Source organism: Mustela putorius, unplaced genomic scaffold (genome assembly GCF_011764305.1).
Source record: "Mustela putorius furo isolate JIRA1106 unplaced genomic scaffold, ASM1176430v1.1 tig00001275_pilon_pilon_pilon, whole genome shotgun sequence".
Lineage (NCBI taxonomy): Eukaryota > Metazoa > Chordata > Mammalia > Carnivora > Mustelidae > Mustela > Mustela putorius.
This window is the reverse complement of record NW_025421672.1, coordinates 10918-29342: the sequence shown is the minus strand read 5'-3', so window position 1 is coordinate 29342 and position 18425 is coordinate 10918. Positions and strand designations below refer to the sequence as shown.

Genomic DNA, 18425 nt, shown 5'->3' with positions numbered 1-18425 from the left:
ATGGCTAAAATCAACAAGTCAGGAAATGACAGATGCTGGCGAGGATGCGGAGAAAGGGGAACCCTCCTACACTGTTGGTGGGAATGCAAGCTGGTGCAGCCACTCTGGAAAACAGCATGGAGGTTCCTCAAAATGTTGAAAATAGAACTGCCCTATGACCCAGCAATTGCACTATTGGGTATTTACCCTAAAGATACAAATGTAGTGATCCAAAGGGACACATGCACCCGAATGTTTATAGCAGCAATGTCCACAATAGGCAAACTATGGAAAGAACCTAGATGTCCATCAACAGATGAATGGATCAAGAAGATGTGGTATATATACACAATGGAATACTATGCAGCCATCAAAGGAAATGAAATCTTGCCATTTGCAACAACATGGATGGAACTAGAGCGTATCATGCTTAGCGAAATAAGTCAAGCAGAGAAAGACAACTATCATATGATCTCCCTGATATGAGGAAGTGGTGATGCAACATGGAGGCTTAAGTGGGTAGAAGAAGAATAAATGAAACAAGATGGGATTGGGAGGGAGACAAACCATAAGTGACTCTTAATCTCACAAAACAAACTGAGGGTTGCTGGGGGGAGGGGGTTTGGGAGAAGGGGGTGGGATTATGGACATTGGGGAGGGTATGTGATTTGGTGAGTGCTGTGTAGTGTGTAAACCTGGTGATTCACAGACCTGTACCCCTGGGGATAAAAATATATGTTTATAAAAAATTTAAAATTAAAAAAAAAAAAAAAAAAGAAAGAGATGTGGAAAAATCCATATGAAAAAAAAAAAAAAATGAGATTAGGCACCAAACCTGGTATTCCACTAACAAACTTCAAGGGGTTCCATTTAGCTCTTATGTTAAGGATGAGTGAGGAAGATGTTGGGGAAATATTTATTAGTAATATTTACTGAGTGCCTCCTATGTGTCCTGCACCATTCAATATGCTAGGGAAAGACCAGTGATCAAAACAAACCAAATCACTGACCTTGGGGCAAGGGAGGCAACATTCTAGTAGTTACAAACATATGCCGAAGATGTCTCTAGCCCATGATCACTTTCCACAATAGCCTTCTTCATGATTAATCTCCTTCTCCCAGAGTAGACAAAGCAAACACACACACACACACATTATTCATTTAGACCCTAAATTTAAAGGATCACCATTTAATGTTGTCCAGTTAATCACCAATTAATGTTGTCTGATTATACCTGAGCAAATCTGGCATTTCTCAAAGTGGGTAGAAGAAAAGAAGATGGGCCCAAAAAGGGGGCAAAGAGAAGGAATCTCCCCTGGTTTTCAATGCTGGATGTAAATTAGAATCATCTGGGGAGATTTAAAGAAATACCCATGTCTGGACACCGACTCCAGAGCAATTAAACCAGACTCTCTGGAGGTTGGATCCAGACATATTTATTTTTAAAGTTCCTCAGGTAATTCAAATGTGCAGGCAGATGAAAAACCATTGAAGTAATCAATACTCCAAAGGACTATCTCACTTTTTTTTTTCCCCTGCTTCATGGTATAGTTAGATAAGTGGATAGATAACTTGCATTCACCCCCTAAATCTTTTGCTATAATCCAGTCAGCAAGTCAGAATTTTGGGAATGGGAAAGGAATCAGATTTTGGGACAGCTGAGAAAAAGCCTAAAAAAGTGAAACTGACAATCATAAGGAGAATAACTTGGAGGTGGCATTGAAAGTAAGTGGGGAGAAGTTGAAATGCAAATATGATTTCTTAGATTTGAGTCTTAGCTTCACACCTGACTTTGAGATTTTCTCATTTATAAAGCTGAAAAATATAATAAAAGACCTCTTCCTCATACCTTATAGGGCTCTACTGAGAATCAAGGGAGACAGTATTGGTAAAAGTTTATTGTAAGCCAAAAAACCTCTACTAGTAGAAGTTTGAGGGATTATGTCCTAACAGATGAAGCAACATCAGAGAAAAAAAAAAAAAAGCCCTAGTGAACAATGTCTAAAGCAGTGTCTTTACTATGGCTTTAGTATGCATTTAGATATGGCAAGGAAAACCAACACTTTTAGAGGTACACTTACCAACTAAAGTAATTTTCTTTATATACAAGGTATTTATGTTGTATATTTAACCAGCTAAGGTTTTTCTACAGAAGCTCTACTGGAAATCCTCACTAATAATGGCAGGAAACAAAAACTAATCAGCTGTTAACAATCCTATCAGATTATGCTACTTTAGTTTACAAGCAAATAAGGAGGAGGAAAGGAAACGTGGTGGCAGGGGTGGGTGGGTGGGTAGTCTTACCAGTTCATGAAGAAAGCAGTAAATCTCTCTGATAGAAGATAAACTTCTTAGGCGCCAAGGCAATGAAAATGGTGTTGATCTATGTATCCACAGATGTGGCTCCAGGATCTAATCTGTCCAGCTGCTCAATATCAGGACAGCCACATGGGCAACACCTCAGGGAAGATAAATAGGAAACCTCTTAGTCAGGGAGATAAACACAATTGCTACTGCTAGTTCTTACATGGAAAACCTGTTGATTGTCACTGTTGGATGGAGGAAGTGCTACCGAAATATTCTGAGGCAGAGAGAGCAAAAGACCTGACCACAAACCCAAGAGGTGATAGGATGCAGACAGACACAAAGTTTTGCTCGTATCAATTCTCTCAAGGTGGATAAGGATAACCACTGAATTTCCTTAGGTATTAGACTGAGCAAATTTAGAAAGCATAAAACAATTGGGAAACTTGAATGTAAAGTAACATGTAAATTTGTATTACTTACACAATTATTAGGTGTAATATGTACAAGTTACCCCTCAAGTTTAGGGAAGATCAGAAATATAAAGTTTGGAGAGAAAAATGTGAGTTAGTATATCAGCCAATGGATCAACACCCTGTTCCATTAGCACCAATAAAAGTCAACCCAACCTTTATGTAAAGAATATCTTATACTAGCAGAGAGGAAGGGAGAAGGGAATAAAACTATCTAATGAAAAGAAGGTAGAAGATAACTTGTTTTAAATATAAACATTTTGGTCTTCTCAGAATTTTCAGTCAAGTAATATGCCAAATTCAGGAAACAACATGGATATTTCAGAGCAAATCCATGCCTTTTTAAATTACTAAAGCCAACACATTATTATTCATTATGTGTGTATTTATTCTGCAATTACAACATGTAGATACAATCCTAGGCCTTGAGGAAGAAAAAGGAGAATCAACTTTCAAAAAGTTTACAAAGCACCAAGAGATGATGTCACATAAAAAGCAGCAACGCTTGAGTAGAAAATACAAGCCCTACAGCAAAAAGTACTGTAAATGGTGAAGAGGGAGGGAGATTCCTTCTAAAAGGCTTGATTGTGAAAGGATGAAGCTCCTTTTATTTTCTTGTCACTTTCATAACTTGACCTAAAATTGATTCTTCCTCGTTATAATCTCTTAGAGTATCTCTCAGTGGAATAAATAATCTTGGGTTATTTTTCAAGAAACTTACTTGAATTTCTGCCTCTAGTTTCAGTACGTTTCAGGACGTCAACCCTGAGACTAAAGGTCTAGAATGGTGTCCAGCCTCTGAGAGCAGTTCTAGGTCATTTCTGACTTGATTCAAACCTAGAAGAGGGGTTTATTACCAAGGGTATATCCATGGGCTGCCCATATTGATGGGCTCTTTGCCATTACATGTAAAACTGCTATAAGGAGGTACCCTGGTGGGACTTTTCATTCTTTCATCAAACTATGTCAAACCAGGAGGTGCTCTGAGGCATTCCTCAGATCTGTAGTACAGCATCAGGTCAGCCTGGGGAGAGAAGTGGACACAAGTGGGTTCCTCAGGACCTAGATGGAAATGGGATGAGGTCCTGGAGAGCAGAGTTCTCTCAACAAAGATAATTTAGTTTTGTTTCTGGCTTTGTATTGAGAGCACTTCCTTGGTCTAGCTTTCATGTTTTCCTTAAGAAAGGGAAATACAAAAGTCATTTTCAAGTCATATAATACATATGTGCTCAAATGATAATATTGTCCTTAGATCACATAGCATTCAGATATTCTACTGGTTCTGATATTCAAAATGGTGAAAGCCACTGAATTTGAGAACATAATCCTGGTCTTTACCTAACAATGTTGGCAACTATTTACCAGAGAATTTTTCAGAGTTCTATAAAGTGGGTGTCGATGGTACCCAAAGCAGGCATCAGTAATCTTCACTGGAACAGAATGAATGGGAAGGAAGGAAGCTAGAAACTTTCTGTTTGGGGTAGTTGTAGTTTAATGTGCTTTATTACATCCCTGGATTGACTTGTATAAGGCACATACACACACACACACACACAAAACCAGTCAATTTCAGTGAACACAAAACAAAATACCTAAAACCAGGTATTTATATCGTATGTAGATAATCACTGCTTGACTGACTGAAATTTTCATGTTCTAACCAGCTGTTTTGGCATTTTGTAGACACAGCCTGAAGAATTCCATCGACATTCTATCAGTCCTAAATTAAAGTGACAATGTGTTTGTGTTTAGTAGATTTTTCTAAAATTGATAACATTGTAAACAATTAGACGGTTGGCCCAGCTTCCTAAAATATAGACATTTCCCACAGTAGATTGGTTGTTCCAAAAAAAACCAGTTTCCTCATTTCAAAAGAGCATTACAGAGACCACAGTACTAAACTGACCACCTCTTTTTCTTGTTTCCAGGATCCACTTTTCAATACCTCGCTTAAGTGGTACGTAAATTTATTTTAAATGGCTTACCTCCATTTAGGTGTCTATCAAGAGAAATGGAAACGTCTGTTCCAAAGTTATCAAAAATTTCCTGATAACAATTTTTTTTATTTAATTAAAAAATGAGAGAGAGAAAATCAAATCATGTCACAGGCAGGTGGAAGGACACCGCAGGCAGGACTGTGTTTTCCAATGGCATCCAGCGAGATAATGAGTCCATGTCTATGGAAATTGATTCATTAATATTTCATCGAGGCAGCTTCAGAGCAATTCAAGAACCGGCTCCCAGGAATTCAATCAGTAAATTCAATGAATTGTTGAGCTTAAAATACCAGGGGGGCAAAAATATACATATATTTGGCATGTGTGCATATTTATACATACTGATGTAACATGTATATGCACCTGAATACAGGCATACATATTAAAACACAGCACATGTAAGAGACTGTCATTTCTAGGCATAAACCCAGTCTTACCTGCCTATATTCTTTACTTAGGAAGAATTACTAAATAAAAATTCACTCCATTTAATATCATTCTGTTCAGTACCTGACATGCAAAACAAGTTTAAAAAAAAATATTGGCCACAACTTGTTCACTGTTAATCATATGTTAATCAATACAGTCCCTTCAATCAATTAACAGCACATAAAGAGCTCTCGAGGACTCATGTTGAGAGCAGAAAAAGAGGGGATCAAATACTTCACGGAGGAAAGGCTGCTGGTCTGGGGAAGAACAGGTTTTTTTTTTTTTTTTTTTAGATTTTATTTATTTATTTGACAGAGAGAGATTGCAAGTAGGCAGAGAGGCAGGCGGGGGCGGGGGGGCGGGGGAGGAAGCAGCTCCCTGCTGAGCAGAGAGCCTGATGTGGGGCTCAATCCCAGGATCTTGGGATCATGACCTGAGCTGAAGGCAGAGGCTTAACCCACTGAGCCAAACAGGCACCCCGCAGTACAGGAAATTTACCATGTGATATGTACATTGAGAAGGACCAGTTAGGGAAATAGATTCAAATTATCATGTTGGCTAAGTAATTGGTCTTTGGGTGTCCCTAAACATCAACCTATAAATAATTTTATTTTCATTTTGGATCAGTGTCTTCTAGCCCTTGTCTAACTAACCTGTATTGATGTCTTTTTAATTAAACCATGCGTGATATGCTCGCTTGGCAGTGGGGCATACTGAGTGTGCATGCTAGGAATTCCAGATAAGGTAATTATGCTATTTGTCACTGTCATGATTAAAGGGTGACAGCTGTTATGACAACTGTGCCACTGTTTTGTCACAATACTCTGTCATCCATAACAAAATTAGCTGTCGCACTCAAAGGTACACACTTGCTGCTATTTCTTTCTGAAGTGAACAATAAGAAAATCGAGAGGGAATATTACATGAACTCTGTGACAAGCAAGAAAAGCAACATCTTTATTTTTTTTTCTTTAAATGATGATATAACCTGCCTGCATTGCAAATGCAGATAGGTCACCTCTAGCAAACAAGCTGTCACAAGGATCCAATCCACCACTAATCTAGCTAACAAGATCTCAGTATGTGAGGGGATTGCTTCATAATTTGAATCTGCCTTGTCAGGCAAGCCTTTTAGATGTTACCCAAATTAGCATTGGCTGGAACAGTTACTGCCTGTCAAGGTGGAAAATTGCAAATGCAGAGTTATAATAGGAAGTAGGAGACTGACTCACCCTTTCCTTTGGGCGTCAGTCAAGTGGAGCAAACTAGGCAGTGCTTCCTGCACCTCCCTGAAGAGAGCTGTCCCTCCTCCCACTCCACTGTACCCAGGACTGGGAAGGATGTTCCCAGGAGCTGACTCCACCTCACTCAAGGGAGCTGTCCTTCCTCCTGCACCACTGCCCCCAGGTCTGGGAAAGATGCTCCCAGGAGCTGACTCCAAATAGAGATGTAAAGTGTCAGACGATGGTAGTTATTAATGTTAACCAGTACTGTTTCTTACAAAGCCCTAAAACTGTACCATAAAACCACAGTAGACACTGATGTGAAGAGACAGATGGCTACAATAATAGCACCATTATTCTATAGCTTTGGGTGAAGTGGGTATTGCATATGTTCCATAAATTTTAAAGAAAAAAAAAAGTCCATGTGGATGTCTATTCATAATGAAAAAAGAAAAAAACTGTAACATCAGACACCTTGAATGCTTTAGAAAGAAAGTATGTCTTGTCAGATATGCATACCTAGGTGAACATATTTCCTATCTTAAAAATTAAAGGGAGAACAGCTGTAATTATTATTTTGCAACAAATGATTAATTTTATCTATTCACAATATACTTAAATGTACCAATAACTTAACCAGCAAATATAATGTGCACTTTTAATAAGGATACTGTTTAAATCATGCCCATCTGCACTGTCTCTCCCGGGCCTCTTCTCCAAAAACAATCCTGGAACAGAAAAGTGAATTATTTCAAACAATTATAATGATTACAAATGAACTGTTACCACCTGCTGCTGACTCTTGGCAGTCGTCAGTCAATGAAAGGTTTAATTAGAATATTTATCAACAATGACCAAAACTCCTTTTGATTTGTCCCTGATTTCTCAATGTGGGAAAGAGAAACTCTTTGCAAATTCAAACAATTAAGAGATGCTGAGAAGGAAACTGCTTGAAAATATTTCAAATCAGGACAACTATGCTTTATTCAATTGCTCTAATTGGTTTTCTCTGCCACAGGTACGAGAGGTCCTTGATGATTCCTATCACTTTTGATGAATGTGCCCTTTCTATATCAGTCAAAGGAGACCAAGAACATTTATTGCCATATATTATTACCAAGCATATAGCAGATCACATGTGTGTTTTAGATGAAGGAAGCAATCAATGGCTGTTTCTTTGTAATGAATGTTCATACATTCTTAGCATTTAGAGAGAGCATCTTTTTTTTTTTTAAAGATTTTATTTATTTATTTGACAGACAGAGATCACAAGAAGATAGAGAGGCAGGCAGGCAGAGAGAGAGGAGGAAGCAGGCTCCCCGCTGAGCAGAGAGCCTGATGTGGGACTCGATTCCAGGAACATGAGATCATGACCTGAGCCGAAGGCAGAGGCTTAACCCTCTGAGCCACCTAGGTGCCCTAGAGAGAGCATCTTTGTTAACTCTGTTTCCATTCATCCTGAGACTTGCCTGTTGTTAAGTGTCCATCTTCAGGGTCCACCTCCAATGCCATCTCTTTATGAAGCCTTTGCTGAAATGTCATCCCAAGTGTTCTTGCCCTTCCTTTTTTTTTTTTTTTAAGCTCTCACAACACCACTTACTGCTTGTTTTTTTATGTTAGGCATCAAATGCATTCGATCTGGGATAATAATTATTTGTGTGCTTTTCTTACCCATGAGTTCCCAGAGCACTGATCAAGAAACACTTCCTGAATCTTTTAATTCCTCACATAATCTAATATACAACCTGCCACACAGTAGGTCCTTTTGTTCATATTTATGAAGCAAATCACTTATTGCATAATTGAATGTTGAGAAGAGTGTGTATTACAGTATCTGCAGTTAAGTGATACTAAAGAATTTAGGAGCTTTTTAATGTCCATAACTTTTTATAAGTGAACATGAAATATTTAAACAAAAGCTCTTAAGTGATACTAATCAGACCACCCATAACATCATCTGCTATACCCAGGTGGGATGTGAGATGATGGGACACCTGAAATAGCCATAGTAACAAAGGCTCCTAATTAAAGGGGGTGTTCCAATCACAGAGATAACTTACTCTTTCTGAAGCCAGGGAGCTCTAGACAACACCACTCTGTATAGCCAAGAAGGCATCTATATACATTCATAGGTAGTATCAAAAAGAACAAAATTTTTTTGCAGAAGGCAATTACACTGGTGGATAACTGCACTTCTAGAATTCCACAGGTCTGTGAAATTAGCAACTAAGAACCAAGATAGTTACAGCAATCAAAACATAGTAGAGGAGGAAGCAAGGTGGTGGAGGAGTAGCAGACTGAAATATCATTAGGTCACAGGACTTTAGCTAGATAGTTATCAAACCATTCCAAACACCTACAAACTCAACAGGAGATAGGAGAGAAGAAAAGCAGCAATTCTAGGAGCAGAAAATTGACCACTCTCTGGAAGGTAGGACATACAGAGAAGTGAATCCAAACCGACCGAAAGATAGACTGGCAAGCGATGAAGTGGTGGAGCACAAAATCAGAACTTTTAGAAGTTTGCTCCACTAGGGAAATTTTCTCCAGAGACTGAGCAGGGTGGAGCCCTCACGGGGACAGTGTGGTCTCAGGCCCCAAGGGGTCACAAAAAGACCAGGGGTGCCTGGATGCGACAGAACTGCCAGGTATCAGATGGGAAAGATTGCTAAAGAGACAGAACTGAAAAGTATGCTCTCAGCTCAGGGTTACCTAAAACCTTGAGCCAAGGCACAGTCAAGCAACTGGTCTTTGAGGAGGGACCCCACTAGTGGCAGGTCTGGAGAGCCCCCCCCTTCCTCCTCTGGGAGGAGCAGCACGGCAGCATGCTGCAGGAATCGGCTGTGTTTGGAGACTCCAAACATGGCCATATGCCAGAGATAGAAATGCTCAGTCATAGGATGGGTGAGCATGGAGCGTAGCCGGAGACCAGGGAGACAGGGGGGATTAACTGCTTTTCTCTAAGGGTGCACTAAGGAGTAGGGCCCTGAGTTCTCAGCTCCTCCAGGCCGGAGATTGGGAGGCTGCCATTTACATTCCCATCCTCCAAAGCTCTACGGAAAAGTGTTCAGGGAAGAAAAGCTACCGAATGTGAACCAGAGCAGATTACTTACCCTGGCCCCTGGCAAGGGCAGTGCAATTCCGCCTCGGGCAAAGACATTTGGGAATCACTGTAACAGGCCCCTACCCCAGAAGATCAGTAAGAACATCCAGCCAAGACCATGTTCACCGATCAATAAGAACTGCTGAACTCCAGAGCTAGAGGAAATCAGTGCACAGAATTCATGGCTTTCTTATATCCTTTTGTCTTGTAAAGTTAAATTTTTTTAATTTTACTTTTTCATATTCTATTTTTTTAACTTTTCCTCATTCCTCTTTTAAGATTTTTAACTATTTTATCTTAACAATACAATTAAAAAAATCTTTTTAAATTTTCACTGTTATATTCATATATTATCCCTTCATTGTATTTAACCTTATATTTTATATACATATAGGGTTTTTTTTTCTTTAAAATTTTGGGATGCAATTTCTTCTAATAGATGAAAATATACCATAAATCTAGCACATGGCTTTATTCTAGTCTCCAGCCTGATCACATTCTCTTTTCTTTTTTTTTTTACTTTCTTTTTCCACCTGACTTATCAATTCCTTTTTTAGAATCTTTCTTTAATTTTCATCTTTATAGTCATATTCCATCCTTTCATTGTGCTTACCCTTATTTCTTTATATATGTAAGTTTTTCTTTCTTTAAAATTCTGGGAGGTAGTTTATCCTAAAAGACCAGAATACACACAAAATCAAGTGGGTGGCTCTGTTCTATCCACCAATCTAATATATATATATTTTTAAATTAATTAATTATTTTCAGCCATTCTTCTCCCCCTGGTTTTAGATCTTTACTGATTTGGTGAGTGTATGTTTTTCTGGGATCTTTCCCACACTCTTATTGTTTTATTCTATTGTTCATATATTCTTATCTGGATAAAATGACAAGGCAGAAAAACTCACCACAAAAAAAAAAAAAAAAAAAGAAAGAATAAGAGGCAGTACCAATGGCTAGAGACCTAATCAATATGGACATTGGAAATACATCAAAACTAGAGTTCAGAATGACAATTATGAAGATGCTAGTTGGGCTCAAAAAAAAAAAAATGGAAGATATTAGAGAAACCCTGTCTGGAGAAATAAAAGCCCTTTCTGGAGAAATGAAAGAACTAAAATCTAACCAAGTTGAAATTTTAAAAAGCTATTAATTAAGTGCAATAAAAAATGGAGGCTCTTACTGCTAGGATAAATGAGGCAGAAGAAAGAATTAGTGATATAGAAGACCAAATGACACAGAATAAATAAGTTGAGCAAGAGACAACAACTATTGGACCAAGAGGGGAGAATTCCAGAGAAAACTGATACCATAAGATGAAAACAATATTGGAATAATTGGGATCCCAGAAGAAGAAGAAAGAGAGGGACAGAAGGTATATTGGAGTGAATTATAATAGAGAACTTCCCTAATATGGCAAAGGGAAGAAGTATCAAAATCCAGGAGGCACAGAGAACCCCCTCCAAATCAATAAAAATAGGTCCACACCCCATCATCTAATAGTAAAACTTGTAAGTCTTAATGACAAAGAGAAAATCCTGAAAGCAGCTCAGGACAAGACTATAACAGACAATGGTAGAAATATTAGATTGGCAGCAGACTTACCTACAGAGACCTGGCAGGCCAGGAGGAACTGGCATGACATATTCAGAGCACTAAACATGAAAAATATGCAGCCAGGAATACTATATCCAGCTAAGATGTCAAAGAAAATAGAAGGAGAGATAAAAAGCTTACAGGACAAATAAAAAATAAAAGAATTTGCAAATGCCAAACCAGCCCTACACGAAATACTGAAAGGGTCCTCTAAGCAAAGAGAGAGCCTAAAAGTAACAGACCAGAAAGGAACAGAGACAATATACAGTAGCAGTCACATTACAGGCAATACATCGGCACTAAATTCTTATCTTTCAGTAGTTATCCTGAATGTTAATGGGCTAAATGCCCCAATAAAAAGACACAGGGTATAAGAATGGGTATAAAAACAAGACCCATCGATATGCTATCTACAAGAAAAACTAATTTTAGACCCAAAGACACCTCCAGATTTAAAGTAAGGGGGTGGAAAGCAATTTACCATGATAATGGACATCAAAAGGAAGTTGGAGTGGCAATCCATATATCAGATAAATTAGATTTTAAGCCAAAGACTATAATAAGAGAGGAGGAAGGTCACTACATCACGCTTAAAGGGTCTATCCAATAAGAAGAGCTAACAATTTCAAATATCTATGCCCCTAACATGGGAGCAGCCAATTATAAAAACAATTAATAACAAAATCAAAGAAACACATTGACAATTATATGATAATAGTAAGGGACTTAAACACTCCCCTCACTGAAATAGATCATCCAAGCAAAAGATCAACAAGGAAATAAGGGCTTTAAATGACACACTGGACCAGATGGACATCACAGACATATTCAAAACATTCCATCCCAAAACAACAGAATACACATACTTCTCTAGTGCACATGGAACACTCAACAGGATAGATCACATCCTGGGTCACAAATAAGGTCTCAACTAGTACCAAATGACTAGAATCATTCCCTGCATATTTGCAGACCACAATGCTCTGAAGCTAGAACTCAATCACAAGAGGAAATTTGGAAAGAACTCAAATACATGGACACTAAAGAGCATCCTATTAGAGAATGAATGGGTCAACCAGGAAATTAAAGAAGAATTGAAAAAAATCATGGAAACAAATGAAAATGAAAACACAACTATTCAAAATATGTGGAATGCAGCAAAGGTTGGTTGTCCTGAGAGGAAAGTATATAGTGATATAAGCCTTTCTCAAGAGACAAGAAAGGTCTCAAGTATGCAACCTAATCCTACACCAAAGGAGTTGAAGAAAGAATATCAAAGAAAGCCTAAATACAGCAGGAGAAGAGAAATAATAAAGATCAAAGCAGAAATCAATGAGCTAGAAATAAAAAAAAAAACAGTAGAACAGATCAATGAAACTAGGAGCTGGTTCTGTGAAAGAATTAATAAAATTGATAAATCCCTGGCCAGACTTATCAAAAAGAAAAGAGAAAGGACCCAAATTAATAAAATCATGAATGAAAGAGGAGAGATCATGACCAACACCAAAGAAATATAAGCAATTATAAGAACATATTATGAGCAACTCTATGCCAGCAAATTTGACAATGTGGAAGAAATGGATGCATTCCTAGGGATGTATAAACTACCAAAACTGAACCAGGAAAAAATAGAAGACTTGAACAGATCCATAACCAGTAAGGAGATTGAAGCATTTCTCAAAAGTCTTCCAACAAAGAAGAGCCCAGGGCCAGAGAGCTACCCAGCAAAATTCTACCAAACATTTATAGAAGAATTAATACCTATTTCCCTAACACTGACCCAAAAAATAGAAATGGAAGGAAAACTCTCAAACTCATTTTATGAGGCCAGCATTACCTTGATACCAAAACCAGACAAGACACCATCAAAAGAAGAATTACAGACCAATATCCTTTATGAATACAGATGTGAAAATTCTCACCAAAATACCAGCCAATAGGATTCAACAGTACATTAAAAGGATCATTCACATGACAAGTGGGATTTATTCCAGGCTGCAAGGCTGGTTCAACATCCACAAATCAATCACTGTGATACAACACATTAATAAAAGAAAGAACAAGAACCATATGATACTCTCAGTCGATGCTGAACAAGCATTTGACAAAGTACAGCATCCATTCTTGATGAAATTTCTTCACAGTGTACAGATAGAGGGTACCTCAATATCACAAAAGCCATCTATGAAAAACTCACAGCGAATATCATTCTCAATGGGGAAAAACTGAGAGCTTTTCCACTAAGGTCAGGAACACAACAGGGATGTCCACTATTACCACTGCTATTCAACACCATACTAGAAGTTCTTGCCTCAGCAATCAGACTACAAAAAGAAATAAAAGGCATGTGAATTGGCAAAGAAAAAAGTCAAACTCTCACTCTTTGCAGATGATATGATATGTTATGTGGAAAACCCAACAGACTCCCCTCCAAAACTGCTGGAACTCATACAGGAATTCAGTAAAGTGTCATGATATAAAGTCAATGCATAGAAATCAGTTGCATTTCTATACACCAACAGCAAGACAAAAGAAAGAGAAATTAAGGAGTTGATCCCATTTACAAGTGCACCCAAAACCATAAGATACCTAGGAATAAACCTAACCAAAGAGGCAAAGAGTCTGTACTCAGAAAACTATAAAGTACTCATGAAAGAACTTGAGGAAGACACAGAAATGGAAAAATGTTCCATGCTCATGATTTCAAAGAACAAGTACTGTGAAAATGTCAATGCCACCTAAAGCAATCTACACATTTAATGTAATCCCTATCAAAATACCATAAACTTTTTTTTTCAAAGAAATGTAGCAAATAATCCTAAAATTTATATGGAACCAGAAAAGACCCCAAACATCCAGAGGAATGTTGAAAGAAAGCCAAAGTTGGTGGCATCACAATTCCAGACTTCAAGCTCTATTACAAAGTTGTTATCAAGACAATTTGGTATTGGCACAAAAACAGACACAGAGATCAATGGGACAGAACAGAGAGCCCAGAAATAAAGACCCTCAACACTATGGTCAACTAATCTTCAACAAAGCAGGAAAGAATGTCCAATGAAAAAAAGACAGTCTCTTCAACAAATTGTGTTGGGAAAATTGGATAGCCACATGCAGAAGAATGAAACTGGACCATTTCCTTACACCACACACAAAAATAGACTCTACATGGATGAAAGACTTCAATGTGAGACAGGAATCCATGCAAATCGTTGAGGTGAACACAGGCAGCAACTCTTTGACCTCAGCTGCTGTGACTTCTTCTTACAAACATCACCAAAGGCAATGGAAGAAAGGGCAAAAATGAACTACTGGGACCTCATCAAGATCAAAAGGAAACAGTCAACAACACCAAAGGACAACTGACAGAATGGGAAAAGATGGTCACAAATGACATATCAGAGAAAGGGCTGATACCCAAAATCTATTAAGAACTTACCCAATTCAACGCTCAAAGAACAAATAATCCAATCAAGAAATGGGCAGAAGACATAAACAGATATTTCTGCAAAGAAGACATTCAAATGGCCAACAGATACATGAAAAAGTGCTCCACATCACTCAGCATCAGGGAAATACATATCAAAAGCACAATGCGATACCACCCCATACCAATCAGAATGGCTAAAATTAAACAAGTCAGGAAACGACAGATGTTGGAAAGGATGCAGAGAAAGTGGAACCCTCCTACACTGTTGTTGGGAATGCAAGTTGGTATAGCCACTCTGGAAAACAGCATAAAGGTTCCTCAAAAAGTTGAAAATAGAGCTATCCTCCAACCTAGCAATCACACTACTGGGTATTTACCCTAAAGGTATAAATGTAGTGATCTGAAGGGGCACATGCACCCAAATGTTTATAGCAGCAATGTGCATAACAGCCAAACTAGGTAAAGAACCCAGATGTCCATCTACAGAAGAATGGATAATGAAGATGGGATATATATATATAGTGGATGGAACTAAAGGGTATCATACTGAGTGAAATAAGTCAATCAGAGAAAGACAATTATCATATGATCTCTCTGATATGAGGAATTTGGAGGCAGGATGGGGGTTTGGGGGTAGGGAAGGAAAAAAAGGAAAAAAATGAAACAAGATGGGATTGGAAGGAGACAAACCATGAGAGACTTAATCTCACAAATAAACTAAGGGTTGCTGGGGGGTGGGGCGTAGGGAGGGGGTGGTTGGGTTATGGACATTGGGGAGGTATGTGCTATGATGAGTGCTGTGAAATGTGTAAGCCTAGTGATTCACAGACCTGTAGCCCTGGGGAAATAATACATTATATGTTAATAAAAATAATTTTTTAAAAATATGGTAGATGGGTGGTATAGAGCAATGGCAAACTGAACTTAGAAGTCTGAAATTAGGTAACGTCTAGTACCAGGAACCTAAAACACCACAATAAGATGGGAATAGAGAGGTCCAAAGATGACACATAATTAGCAACAGGTAGGAAGAAGAAAATACAACTCAAAATCTATTGGAACTTTGCACACTTCTCCCTAGTAGGGACAATCAGTAAGTACTGGAATCCACTAGAGCTTTATTTGAACTTAATTATTTTTATTTTGTTTGCTTGTTTTCAGTTACTTATGTAGTAACTTAAATATTTTATCTCATTATAAGGGCTTGGTTTCTTTTTTGTGAGGGGAGAGGGGCTTGGTTTCTTTAAAGGCACAACTTAACCATTATTATTTAAAGGTATAATTTAACCGAAATAATGAGGGGCACCAATCCAGTAAACAATCCAATACAGTGATTCCATATCAGAGAGATCATATTTCTCTGATTGACTTATTTCACTCAGTATGATACCCTTTAGTTCCATGAGGGGCACCAATCCAGTAACTTAAGTGACCTTGATATGGTGACACTGTATTAGTTGCTGAACAATGCCTTTTTCCTTTACATATCCAAGCCCTTGTACTTGTGCCCTGAGAATTAATCTCATGGGTTCCTCAATGATCTAATGGCATCTGCTTTCTTGGGTTCTACTTCTAAGCTACAGACAGGGTACCTCCATGATTGGTTTATCTAATTACACACTTGAAACACCTGCTGACTCTAACAGAATTCACATATTACTAATTTATCCTCATCCTCAGCAACAACAAAATGATGGTTTGTAAACCATTATCCTCTCAGAGAGGCTTTTTATAAAGCTTTGTTAAGGTCAGATGGCATCTCAGTGATGTCACAGAGTCAGCGAAAGTTGCGAGGCAAACACTGAACAGGCTGAAAGAGGCTAAGAGGCACATAAGCTCCGAATGATTTCTGCATTGTTAAGTGGTGGGGGAAATTCAAAAGAAGAATATTTCATGACATGGGAAAGTTATATAAAATTCAAATTTCAGTTCAATACATAAAGTTTCATTGGGACATGGCCATGCTCATTTGTTTATGTGTTGTCTAAGGTAGTTTTGGGCTATAATACAGTTAAGGGCTTGAGACTGAGATAATGTGGCCTGCAAAGGCTAAAATATTTATTATCTGGTCCTTTACAGAAAAAGTTTGCAGACCCCTACACTAGTGATCTATTCCTTTTCCTTCCTTCTTACTTGCAATGGAAAATGTGCTTGGTTTTGCGATTATATTGGGTTCTCAAGCTGCGGCCCTCTAACAGCATGTGTACAAGTGCGGGCACACACAGACATGCACACACACTCTCTCTTTCAGTCTCTCTCTTATTTTGTCTCCTTTTATTCTGCCTTCTCACTTCTGATCTGACAAAGGAAATCTGAGCAGCATCTGGTTCAGAACCAATTCTATTTCCTTTTCCTGGCCACAAGAATGGAGTTTTTGAAAAAGGGAACTGAAACTTGAAAGCAGAGAGAATCACCTTTTATTACTGCATGCTGCCTACTCTGGCCCAGCTCCTAGAAGCCAGGGTCTCTAACATATGCTACAACTTTTCTCCAGGCTTTCTGTGTGGAGAGCATTGCAAAAGGGAATAGACCTTTCTCTTATTGCAATTTCCTATCAAGAAGCCTTGTGGCCAGAAAACAGAAGAGAAAAATTTTAAATCTGAGCACAAATGAGAAGGAGTTGGAATAACCTATCGAGTCTACAGAAAGCATTTTCTTTTTTTACGCTTAATTTAAATAAAAAGCATCCAGAGTATGAGCCTTGATCAATAACAATAATTTCTATGTTCCTTTCCCCTAGGAAATGGCGTTGTGAGAAGAATACCCTTTGGACACACATAAAGGGGAAAAGGAGAGGAAAAAAAAATGAAAGAAATGCCTCAAACTTTCACGTTATTTGTAGAAGTTTGTAGATGGAACTATACTGATAATATGTTAATAGATCTGAATTTTGGAAGGGACATTTCTTTTGCACAAATATTCTGGAACTATGATTGAATGACTCTGGAAAGACAGAAAGATTATAGACCTGACCCCTAAAGTTTATGTTCTGAATTTTTAAGAAGGATAATGATGCTCTCCAAAATTACCTCAAGGATGTGATAACTTAAGTTAAAAAGCATGTTATTGATTATAGAGAACTATCTCTTTTAGATATGGCTTATAGCATATTAATTATGGCTTATCTCTCCTTGTCAATTAAATCAGTTTCCTTTTTTTTTTTTTTTTTTTTTTTTTTTTTTTAATTTGGATTTGTTTATAAAATAATTTTATCCCCATGGTTACAGGTCTGTGAATCACCAGGGTTACACAGTAAAAGCCAATCACCAAAGCACATACACATCCCCAAAATGACAATAATCTCCACCCGCATTTCTCCCAACCCCATCCCCCCGGCAACCCTCAGTTGGTTTGTGTAGATTAAGAGTCACTATGGTTTGTCTCCATCCCAATCCATTCTTGTTCATTTATTCGTCTTCTTACCACTTATAAGCCTCCAATGTTGCATCACCACTTCCCTCATATCAGGGAGGATCATATGATCAGTCTGTCTTTTCTGCCTTGACTTATTTAGCTAAGCATTGATTACGCTTCTAGTTCATTCCATGTTGTTGCAATCGGCCAAGATGTTCATTTACTTTGATGCTGCTCGAATAGTTATTCAAGCGGTGTATATATACCACATCTTCTTGATCCATTCATCTGTGATGGACATCTAGGTTCTTTCCATTTACAGTTTGGCTGATTGTGTGACATTGTGCTATAAACATTCGGGTTGCAATGTGTCCCTTGGGATCACTAAATTTGTCTCTTTAGGGTAAATACCCAATAGTGCCAATTGCGGGTTCATAGGGGCAGTTCTATTTGTGAAACATTTTGAGGAACCTCCAGTGCTGGTTTTCCAGAGTGGCTGCACCAGCTTGCATTCCCACCCACACAGTGTAGGAGGGT

At 38.1% G+C, this 18425-nt stretch overlaps 1 long non-coding RNA gene across 1 annotated transcript in view; it reads left to right on the top strand.

Annotated features, from left to right (window-relative positions):
- LOC123394066 overlaps positions 1-17456 on the top strand; it is a 51484-nt gene extending 34028 nt beyond the window's left edge. The window contains exons 2-3 of the long non-coding RNA XR_006608833.1: positions 4685-4713; positions 17275-17456. This is a non-coding gene — a long non-coding RNA (uncharacterized LOC123394066). The remainder of the gene's footprint in view (positions 1-4684; positions 4714-17274) is intronic.
- Positions 17457-18425: the final 969 nt, after the last annotated feature.